Raw genomic sequence first — 11,511 nt, 5'->3', positions numbered from 1 at the left:
TTAAATCTCAGTCAGTATATCATGGCTAGGCTTCGCGAACGAAGATTTGGGAAGGCTCTATCCACATTTGCTACAGCCACGCTGGTGGCTTATGAGGCCAATACGTGACAGACATATCCGATTGCAAAAGGCACAGCAGAAAGACTCCTTAGATGGTGTATTCTGCAAGACACGGTTCTTTCTGCGTTGCCTTTTTTCCTCGAGGATGATCCTGCGTGTGTTCTCAAAGGAGACAGCTGCGTTATAGATGGTCAGTACTACTGTACCATATCTATAATAATAATGTAATGAAAATTAATTTTTTTTTTTTCAGTGCTCTGAGCATGGAAAACACTGCATTACTGCCAACAAGGTGCTTTGTTTGCTTTTGGTCAGGGCTGCTCTGAAGCAGGAGTAGTAGTAAAATGTGTTGAATAAATCATTCATCAGGAATTGTTTAGTCAGATCTAGTATTATTACTGGAGTCAACTGCATACAATTAAATATATTAAAACATTTACAGTCTTTATTTCAAATTATATATTCTGGATTACTCTCAAAACATTCTCAAATTCATACCATTGTGTTTTACAGTAGATATATTGTGTAAAGCATACATAAATTAGACTTCATAATATAGCAACAGTATTTTCCATCAGTGATACCGAGGACCATATTGCATAAGGCATATATTTTTCTTTTTTTCCCAATAAAGATTATCCTGAATAAAAAACTCTTGGAGACACTTGAAAATGAGGGGGATTTTCTACTGCTGCTAGCTCATTTCAAAATCAGCTTGAAACATAGGCCAACATTCTTCCATACAGTTTTTTCTTGTTTCTTTCTGAGGAGATAGAGGATTAAATCTGATGCTTATTGAATTTATAGATTATTAACACTAGTTATACCCACAGACCATGTTTCCAGATTCCCCTGCTGCTTTTCTTCTAAGCTTTGTGTACAAATTCAGTTCTCGTGAAAGTGGGGAGGAGAAAAATCTGATATCACTGACTCAAGTCAATGTAGTAGAAACAGATGCTGTGCTATCTTCTACTCGAATCTTTGCCAGTACTTCTGATTCAGTTTCTTATATCCTCTCCTGTACCAAGTCTTATCTCTTTCCTGATTACACCAGCAATTGTCTTCCAGTCCAAATTATGTAGGAGAGCTCTGTAGTTTGCCAAATGTCCTTAACTGCCAAACTAAAAGGACCTCTGGAAAAAAAAATAAAATTATGAAGGCCAAACCCTTCACTCTTCTCCAAGACCTGCTAGCAGGGATCTCAAAGCAAAAGCATATCAACAGTGGTATTCTAGAAGGGTTGGTCCCCGTTGTTTTGACCTATGCTGTGTGTATGCATGAAGAAGACCTTTTGTAAGCCTACTGAATGAAGCAGGGCCTAAGGCAGAAGTGCTAGATTTCACATTTATCTCTTACACCAATGCAAACCATGCTACCAGCATGCACTTAGCATATAGAAAAGTGCTACCAGGTCAAAATAATCATATTTTATCTTGCTGTAAAGCTGTAGGTGGGGAGCTGCAGGCTCAGGACCACTCTTTCCTTTATATCCATCACCCACGGTCTCTCTTACATCATAATTGGGAACTTTACACTGGCATTTTACAGGAATATTGAAATATATGCCCTCTTAGCCTTATATGCTGCACACTTCCTTCTATCTTGTTTTCAGTGTCATATAACTTGCCAAGCTGATCACTTGCACTGAACAAGGCAGAGATGTAGGAGGAAACAAGTGGCATGTGATCACACAGTTAGAGCCTATGCTAATGTGTATATTCATGGTGTACATGGGGACAAATGAGGGCAGGAGAGGCTGCTTTAATATTCTACTTTCTTTAGTCACCCAGATCCAAACAGCATCAAGTCTAAGACAGTCATACTAATTCTCAGGATTCATTTAGGGAAAAGACCGTGTAGCATATGCTGACTGTCACATACTAGCACTATACAGGCTTTTGCTAGAATTATCATGATAGAGATTATGGATGCAAAACTAAATTATCCTAAGTCAGCTTCTCTTTAGTAACCACCCCCATGAACACTATCAACACATTATAAATGTATTATAGCTTATTCTTCTTTCACTTAGTAGTAAACACCTCAGCCTTGAATTACATCACCACCATTTACACAAAGGCCCACCATGGATACATGCTAGGCTGTTACTCTGTAGAAGCCTTCTCTGTTTGGAAAAAAAAAACTAACGGATTTTAAATCAGTTCGAGAAAGCAAAAGTTCACCTTTGATTCAAGAAAAAAGAAATTCAATATTAATACTTGTGTGTGCACACTCAGCTAGCCCCTCTTCTTAGCCACTCCACATGGGAGTATTCTCTTCTTGACCCCACTCCAGGTAGGATGAAGAAAACACATTACCTTATTTTATTGGTTACCTGTGACATTTTATGTATGTGGTTTCTTATGTCTTCTTGTAAAGGGCATGGGTCCTGTCAAAGATGACATGGTGCTAATGTGGCTTGATAATGTATAGCAATTACAGTGTTCTGAAAAATGTTAAAATCCAAAAATGGTCAAAGTCACCAAAATACACAGTAATGTTCACAGTAACAGAAGTTTAAATACTCTTTGCCTGTTGGATCTGCACAGAACTGGCAGGTACCATAAGCCTCACCTTAAGCAGAATACCGAACTTACAGCAAAGCTTATTTAAAGACAGATCACAGCAATAAAAGAACCTTTCATGTTGAATGTGTCTCTGCGTTTTATCTTCCAGCACTGCCACAAAGAACCTCTGTTAAAGGATTAAAGATAAGTTGGAAGATAGAATCTTCAGAAATTCACTTATTGGAAGATTTTTAAACAGGAAAGTTTAATTCTCATCAGCTCCTATTCCTGTAGACTGTGCTAATACAGCTCCCACCCTGCTGCTTACCACAGCTAAGACTGCATCAATATGCCTATTATAAATGTCATATTTCCAGTACTTACAGCTCAGCTGTTGGTATTTTCCTTTGGACTAGCCATGGAAATTCAAGCCTATAACCCAAAAGCATGTATAAATGCTCCATTTACTCACAGAAAACCTCTCCTGCCAGCTACCTAAACAGAAAGCTTTAGGAACAACAGCTAAAAATGAGTCCCTACAATATCAGTTTTAACCACCTGTTACTGCAGGCAGTTTCAAAGTATAATCCTGAACATGACAATAGATCAGGCTACAATATAGTCTGATTTGAAGCAATATAATATATTTTTGAACTTTCCAAAATTGCTGTTTAGCAGTAGTGTTTTAAAATACCTACAATCACATCAGCACATGATAGCTCACAACAGTTCCAAAGGAGAGTGGTAGGAAAATAGCCTTTGACTCAAGAGCTTTCAGATTAATTTGTGCTGTGGTCACACATGTAGCCACAGCAAATTCACAGTGGTCACAGTTGCCAGAGTTATAAAACAAGAGAGTTATAAAAAGTGAGCTTTTACACGGTGGTTGCACATAAAGTCCCTGGTGGGCACGTTTGGGAATTGCTGGCTTAACAAATACAACTCCTTAAGAGCCTGGGAGCCTCAGTTCCTCTTTGATTCAAAGACAAATTCACTTGGACAAGTCATCTTTGCTTGCCATACTTGCTTAACTTGCCAGTTCCTCCCTCAACTCAGCACCTCCTCTTGAGCAGTTCTGTGGGGTGAGATTTTTCCATCAGTGACTGGAACTGACGGCAAGCCTAAACACTGCACAAGCACCCGTGAAAAATGAAAAGCGGCCTTTGGAGTTAAATATTTACTTACTCTGTACCAGTTTTTCCCCTCTTCATTTGACTGTTCTTGGCAAAATCAGTGCTTGTATGAAAAGCACAGTTCTTAGTTGAATCCAAAACTGGTTCCACTCAAGAACAGGTAGTACAAGCTTTCTAACAGGACCTCACAGATGTAGTTCAGCACTGACCTTCATACCCCTCCCTACGGATGGGAAAATAAAGAAATAAACCACAGCAGTGTGTCAACCGGTATCATTTTGGCACCCACCTCAAGAACATTGTGAGTCCCAGCACTGATGCCTAAGAGGCTTCTCTAATCCATTAAATGCATGTTCTCAAATGACCTTTCGCTACTAGAGAAAACTCATCAGTTAAAAACAGTGATCCCTGACTACTCAGTCCTGGACCCTGTCACTGTGACTCTCACTGCAATGGCATTTAATGCCATTTAATACCAAATGTTGTGACAGAGTTTATCATTACAGTTGCTTTTCCAGGACTGAGCCATTAATGCATTTCAGCAGTTGCCTTTTCTCATAGAACAAATTATCACCAAAAATGCAAAGTATTTGCCTCTTCCAGTAACAGATGGTCCTGAGACAACAGAGAACTGACTCTTATCAATAACACTTTCAGCTACACAGGAAAAAAAGAAAGCTTCCTGAGCTACATTGTAAAGAACCATTTACTGCCACAAGGGAATGCCTGGTGAGGCCAGAGCCCCTCGAGCATGCTGGCTCAAAATAGGAGATACAAGATCCCGGGGGGCCAATTCATGAAGATTTTTTCCAACCTATGGAATGTTTCCATGGGGAGAGAGGGGGAAAGAAGGAATGTGATTGTGAGTTAAAAAGCATTGTTGTAATCTGAAGGGGAGATATGGTTTTTGGCTGATGGTGGAAAGGTGAAGGACTCGGGTGCCTTGCCCTGGGAGTGGCACGACTGAAGGAGCACTCCTGAGTTGCAGAGAATCCAGCCAGGGTACAGCTTGAGCACATGATAACAGAAAACACTGGAGAAGTAGCAAGGACTCTGATAAATGAAGGAAATGCTTTTCCCAGCTTTCTCCTAATGAAGGTGCTTGCAATAAAAAGGGGGGAAATGGGAAGAAGAGGAGAAGTGGGAGCACTTTCTCATTAAAATCCTTCCTTAGGCTGCCAACTACACACCCACACTCTAACTGCCTATTTATTTGCCGTGGCTGGGTGGTTTAAATACATAGAGAAAAAGAACCAGCACAGGAAACCCAGGGCCTTTACTTGCATGTTGTTTGCATGGACCACCAAAGCTCTAACCCAACACATGCCTGCCTTTGCACTGACCCTTGCCAAGGGTGATAGTCCCAGAGACCACAGTGTAAAAAATATGTGATATTAATGTCAGTACTAAAAATATAGTTATTATTAGTGGGATTTTACCCTCTTTTGTATTTCACACTCCAAAACACTTCCTTTCCCTTTGAAGCAGGAGCAATTCCTCCTATCCTGCTTACACACACGCATCCTTGCTTTAATTCTGTTCACAGAAAAAGGGAAAGAAAAGGCACTGAACACTGTTGAATTAGAAAGAAAATGTGGTTTTTTCTTCTCATGGGAAAGGCCTAGTGTTTTTCAGCTAGCCCAAATATGTTCTATCAAATATCCTATTTATAGTCAAACTTTTTAGAAGAACCTAAAAGTTTTTCTTCCAAAGAGTTATTCTAAATTGAATCTGCTCTCTTTCAAAATCAGATACACAAGTGCTATCAGAATTAAGTTATACTTTTCAATATCCCCACACTTGAGAGAAATCTGAAGTTCTTCTTAGTCTCCTCTCTCCTACCACCCTTAAATTTCTTTTTCTCTGACAGTCAGAAAATCAGCTTAGTAAAAGATCTGCAACTTTTCTTACATTTTGATATTTATATTTCTTTTATGTAACATGGTTTTAAAGCACAGCCATTTCTAGTAACTTTCTCCAGTAAAAATAATGCCTGTGTCTAAGCTGAATTTAAAAGAGAGGGCAGATCATCTGTGGAAAATCTCCTCTCTTAGTTCTATAAAATAACTTTAAAAAGTAATGTTCTGGGTCTGCTGTAGGTCAGTCTGCTAGTTCTAAATGAACATCCCTGGGCTGAGCATGGCTGCAGCTTATTTTTAGGTACCTGACCCTCCTAATCCAAATACCAGCTCTCAGTTAGTTGCCTGAACTTCCTATTTTATGGATGGAGAGACTTGTGTCGTGGTGGAATTCACCATAACCCCCACAATAAGAATAAAAGCTACCAAAATTAGCTGTGACAGCTACTTGTTACATATGCCTTTATAAAGGGCAGTGTAAAGACCTCCTGAACAGCTACTGAGCCTGCAAGCTACTGAGCCTTCTAGCAAGCCAGAAGGCCTCAAATTACATGGGAGTTTTCAGGATGGAATAGATAGGCAGGGATCAAGGTGTGAAGCAGTACCTTCTCGTGACCAGCTAACATTTGCTGCTACTAGGAAAATCACCATGTTGGCTAAAAACAGCATTGTTCATAGAAGAGGTGCATAAACCTTTAAAAAATTCTATTCTGTCTGATATCACTACTTTAAGCTCTTTCTAATTAAAAAAACCCCGACTTTTATTTTAATCAAATTTGGTTTTGATTTTTTGGTTTTGGTTTGTTGGGTTTTTTTAAATGTAATAGTCCTTTGTTCACTTGGGAAGCTCACTGTTGGGAAGTGGTCTAACTGTGGCCAGCAAAAGCAACCAGCATACTAATCAATGGGAAATGCTAAAGATTAGGAACAGTTGCTTAATTTATTCGATTTCACATGATGTAGGTTCTTGGCTCAGAAGCCTGACTCCTGCCTTAGACTATTCCCTTATTTCTTAAAATACTCTTTCTACTAATACTGTCTTCTGCACCTGAAACTAATAAGAAACTAACTAGCATAGGGAAGACGCAAGTTAATTCACTTTTCACCTTGATAAAGGAATGAAGGCTCCATCTGTTCATAAAAGGCTGTATTCTGATCTTTGCCAGTATCCAACACCAAAACATCTTCAGATGTCTTCGAAACCAAAGGGAAGGAGGTACTTTGTTACAGACCAGAATTAAAGCCCCTAAGGCTGAAGAGGGAAACATTCATGTTATCCCCAGTCAGTTAGCTTGCAGCTGCACTTGTGTCAGAGACTGGATTCGTATCTCACTGGATTATTTGACTGATGGGTCAAATAAACCACGTTGTCTGTTTGTGTGGTGGGGGAAGAAGGGCAGTGGTTAGGCCTAGGCCTGGAGCCAACACAGCTGTGCCCATGAAGAGCACATGGCAGGGAAAGCCATGTGGCTGGGCTGTCAATCAATAAGGCCACCTGGTGCCCTGCCCACACCATACCCCTTTGAGCCTCTAAGTGGCTGTGGCACCCCTCACTTTGGCTGGGGGGACAGTGAGTGGCAGTGAACTAAAGGTCCCGCCTAGGGGCAGTGTCCAGAGTCTATAAACAGACATGCATGGGTCTCCATCTACCCTTGGCCTCTGCTCTCCTGACGTGTCAACATGTGACCTCTAGCGTGGTAAATATGTCTCTCTCCTCTCTATCTCACTTTATTCTTTCTTCTCTTAATCTCTCTTCCTTTACTTCTGTGGGCAACTTGTCTGTATTTCACTTAAGTTTGTGGGTATTTCACTTTTGTGTTTGCTGGGTGTAAAAAAGGTTCCTTTACTATAGCAATGCTTGCTAGTTTCAGTCATCTGTTGTAATGCTATTGTGAAGTTGCTTGTTGTTTCTGTTAAACCCTTATTGACTAAATTCCTATTTTCTCACCAAATTAAAAGAAATCTTTTAAAGAAAAATGTGTAGTTTTTCTCCAGATGTGAACTCCAAGGTATCAAAGAATCAAAGACTTTGCAAGGGTTGGTGTGGACTTTAAGTCTAAAATTAACATGTACACCCGGTAAGAGCTTGAAGCTCCTAAACTGGGTTGTAACTACTTGTACCTAGTAATAAGTACGCACCGAGTTTACCAACTCCCCTCATTCAGAGAGTATTCGCTCACTTCCAGTCACAAAATACATAAATTTGTTCCCTTTGTATTTACTGCTATACCACTGAAGATGGTTGTTCTGAATCCCATTTTGAAGCATCGTTCCCACTAACAGCACATACAGCCTTGACTCCTAACTCCAGGTTGAGTCAGCAGTACCAAGATGCCTAAAAATTAGAGGTCACTTGATGGCTTTAGCTCATGGCACTCAGAAGTACAGTTAAAACCATGGCAGCTATGAGGATTTTGGCATCCCTGATGATAAACAGTGAAAAGGGGTTTATAAAAATTTCTTAGCGATTGTTGAGATAAATTTGTTATTGTCTGGAAGGTGCTCAGATAGCCTGGAAGAGAAGCAGGATAAATTTACATATTAAACACATTATCTTTTGTAAAACTAAGCAATAAATCTCTCTAGATCTGAAAATAAGTAGCTTGGCTCAAATGTGGGATGTTGGAGATGCTTAAACTATATAGATCAGTTTCTTCTTCTATATATTTTTTCTATATATTTAATCTAACTAGTTTTTCTGTTATTTTGCTCAGGTTACACTTGGTAATGTACATAGTAATTGAACTCATCAGTAGCATATACTGTGTATAGAACTTTTCTTTTCTATCTGTCATATACCAGCAGTAGACACATTTATCTTAGATCTTAATCCAGTCAGAAAGGCAAGGCAATCTGTAAATACAGGTTTTAATGTCCACAATCCTGTTAGCATTGATACCAATATATAAACTTGTGTCGTTGTACCTCCTTCCAAAAAAACAGCTAGAGCTGATGCAATAAAAGCAATTAAAAAAAAACACATTTTCAGCCACTAAATATTTTCAGCACAATAATGAAAATACTTAAAACAACTTTAGTAGTTCTTCAGTATTTGATGGACTTATCTATCCTTAACTTAAGGATATGGCATCATATTTGCTTTGGAACAATCCTTTTCAGGTTCATGCCCTTGGTGAATGACAGAGAGAGTGCTAAACTGGATTCTGCTGCTGTACACAACCACCTGAAAACAAACAAACAAAAAAGATGATTTAATTGTAATCCTGTGTAGCTACTGTTGTCAGGCTGTCTCCCATACAATACAAAGTACATAGCTTGCTTTGGTCAACCCACTGAAGGTGGTTGCCCTAGTTTCTCTAACTGTGTTGAAGGTCTTGTTTATTTACCTTCACAGAATCATAACAGGTCTCTGCCCTGTACCATAACAGGTCTCCTAAGTCACTGAATATATGAGTTATCAGAAGAACAGTGAGAGGGAGGAGTATGTGTGTAGGAAGATTATATTAAGGCACATGAAAAGAAGTTGCTAAAATTCAGGAGGGGGAAAAAAGGACAGATGGATTTTTTAGCAAATACTGTTGCTTCACATCTTCTTGGCTCCATAAGGGAAAACATTTTCTACTAAAAATAGTAGCTGGACTGAAAAGGTACCATTCTATCTGAGGGTATAAAATGAGGTGTGAATTATTGAAAAAGGCAACTCAAACTGTTTGCCAGAGAAAAGCCATCATATCATACTTAGAAGGCTGGGGGTTAATCTGGTGATAAATACAAGGTACATGCCTTGGGAAAAAGATTTGAACAGCAGAATACCTAAATGATGAAGTGAAAATCTGGTAGCTGCACCTCCAACAACCTACTGAGCACAAAAATATTGGTATAGTATTTCCATTTACAGCTTAGAGCTCTTCTTGGGGTTTTTTTGTAAATGACCTTCTTAAACCCTTCTACTCTCTTTCTGTTCCCAGGCTAGAAAGAGAGTATAAGCATCATCTTCTGGCCATCGGATTTCTGCCTTAAGAGGAACTAAACAGCTACGTATACAAATAAGCAAGCACACACACTAGGTAGATATTGCATCTATATGCACCATGGAACTATGCATTTGTGCATATGTCCTTGTGACAGCTTTGGTGTCTACCTTTTATGCATTAATCTATCTCCTGTGACACTGGGACTGAGTTAAGCATGACTTCCTCTTGATGAGGTGATTCTAACTTTCAATGAACAGTGCTTCAGGCCCAGAGATGAGCCATACAGATATTTTTAAGTATGCTGTGTAGACACAAATGCTTAAGGGTAGGAACATATCTAAATACATCATTTTAATAGGATATGTGGACAGAGAGCATTACTAATTAGGGTGTTCTATTTTTTATATCATATGTGGAAATGCAAGGAGTTACTCTCAGGAATCAGGAGCACCCAGGGTTTTGACTGGGTGGAAAACAGTTTCTTTCAGGTCAAAATTTAGACAATGAAATTAATACACTTCCTTGGAAAGCCAAAACCTCTTCTAGCATCTGTACAGAGAGAACCACACAGTTGCCCCAGAGCTAGCAGTAGCTGCAATGGATAGGCATACAGGGAACTGGCAAGTGAATGTTATACATACTGCTGCCTGTGGTTGTGAGAGAATTAAAAGCATTTGCTGTGATGACATTTTCATTAACAAGTTTCCACTTTGTTCACAAGGGAATATAAACCAGTTGTCTTCACTGGAAGAATCACATCGTGCAATCAGGAAAACATTGGAAAGGAATAGACATAACATGGATGAATTTAATTTTAGAAGAGTTACATAAAGACTGTGGGATATTAATGGGAGAGGCTATTCAGATTCTTTCCTCTTCTTGAAAGGAAAGGTCTCCCTATGATGTAGGTTTAAGGCTCCAGAGTGGACACACATTTATTCCCAATGCCATTGATATAACAGAGTCAGAGAGGGAGGACTGTAATGGGAGACAGGGAGTGGTGGTGTCTCCGAGACAACTGAGGGAGAATGCAGCAACAACCTGGTGACAAATCCATTAGGGCCTGGTTGCACCATAGAGAGAGGCAAGCGGGGCACCAGCTGTCGCAAAGCCAAGAACAGAGCAAGGGAAGGGTGACCTGCAGCAAAAGCTTGTCTGTGTATTGGGAGGAAAGAGGTCAAGAGTTTGATGAGCTACATGGCTTGAAGTGAAGGCATGTTAATGTTATTGAAATAGTTGCTTTAGAAGAACGTTTTCAATGGCAAAAAGAAACAACCAGTTGTTAATCACACTAATTTTCATCTGCCTTCTCTAAGAACATTTTGTAAACAAAAGAAATTTATTTCTAATTCCATAGCAAAAGAATTCAGTTATGCTCATTTTCATTGTCTAGAAGCTGACACTGCAAATAGACACTTTAACCCTCCCCACTTGCTCCAAGGCTAAAGAGAACAGGGAACATGACATAATTTATTAGAGAATTCTGACTAGTGCAAAGCTGCAAGGTGCGTTCATGAAATCTGCTTACTCTGGAGGCTGCATTAGAAGAAAAAGAAAAAAAAAGAAAAGATGAGAAATCTGGGGGAGAGTTTTTCCCTTGGGGGTGGTCTGACTAAGAAATGAGTAAGAGCTCTAAAGGAGAAATTATAGTAAGCAAAAGACCATCCTAGGGTTTCTGCAAGCAACTGGCGTAACTGTAACGTTTAGTTGGGCAGATGACTAACATGCACATCACTAAGCACTTTGGATGGCATGGCTTTTCAGGTCAACTCGTGGTGTGTAGGCTCACACTCTGGAAATCTCCATGAAAACTACAAAGTTAATGAAGGATGTGCAGGCGGAGGAAGCAATAAATGTTCAGGAGTAGAATGATAGGGAGTGATGGTGATATAAATCTAATTGGGTTGTATGATACATTGCTGTCCTAGTGAGGCAAGAAGTTCACATACTCTGAAAAATAGCAAACTTCAATAAAATTCAGAACTCTCACAAGATATGGCAGATCAGGGGGAGATAA

The 11,511-nt window shown here is 39.5% G+C and overlaps 1 long non-coding RNA gene across 2 annotated transcripts; it reads right to left on the bottom strand.

Moving 5' to 3' along the window:
* Nucleotides 1–483: 483 nt before the first annotated feature.
* On the bottom strand, nucleotides 484–9,011 carry LOC135420631 (uncharacterized). Of its 2 annotated transcripts, XR_010433634.1 has the most exons (3): nucleotides 3,753–9,011; nucleotides 2,396–2,754; nucleotides 484–1,193 (listed from the first exon to the last, which is right to left on the bottom strand). It is a non-coding gene; the product is annotated as an uncharacterized LOC135420631 (long non-coding RNA). The 2 variants fall into 2 exon arrangements; XR_010433633.1 differs by having other exon boundaries at nucleotides 484–2,754.
* Between the last annotated feature and the right edge of the window lie 2,500 nt (nucleotides 9,012–11,511).

The sequence above is a fragment of the Pseudopipra pipra genome, chromosome 1 (genome assembly GCF_036250125.1).
Source record: "Pseudopipra pipra isolate bDixPip1 chromosome 1, bDixPip1.hap1, whole genome shotgun sequence".
NCBI classification, from domain to species: Eukaryota; Metazoa; Chordata; class Aves; order Passeriformes; family Pipridae; genus Pseudopipra; species Pseudopipra pipra.
Note: the sequence above shows the minus strand (reverse complement) of the source record. Positions and strands in the feature narration are given on the sequence as shown.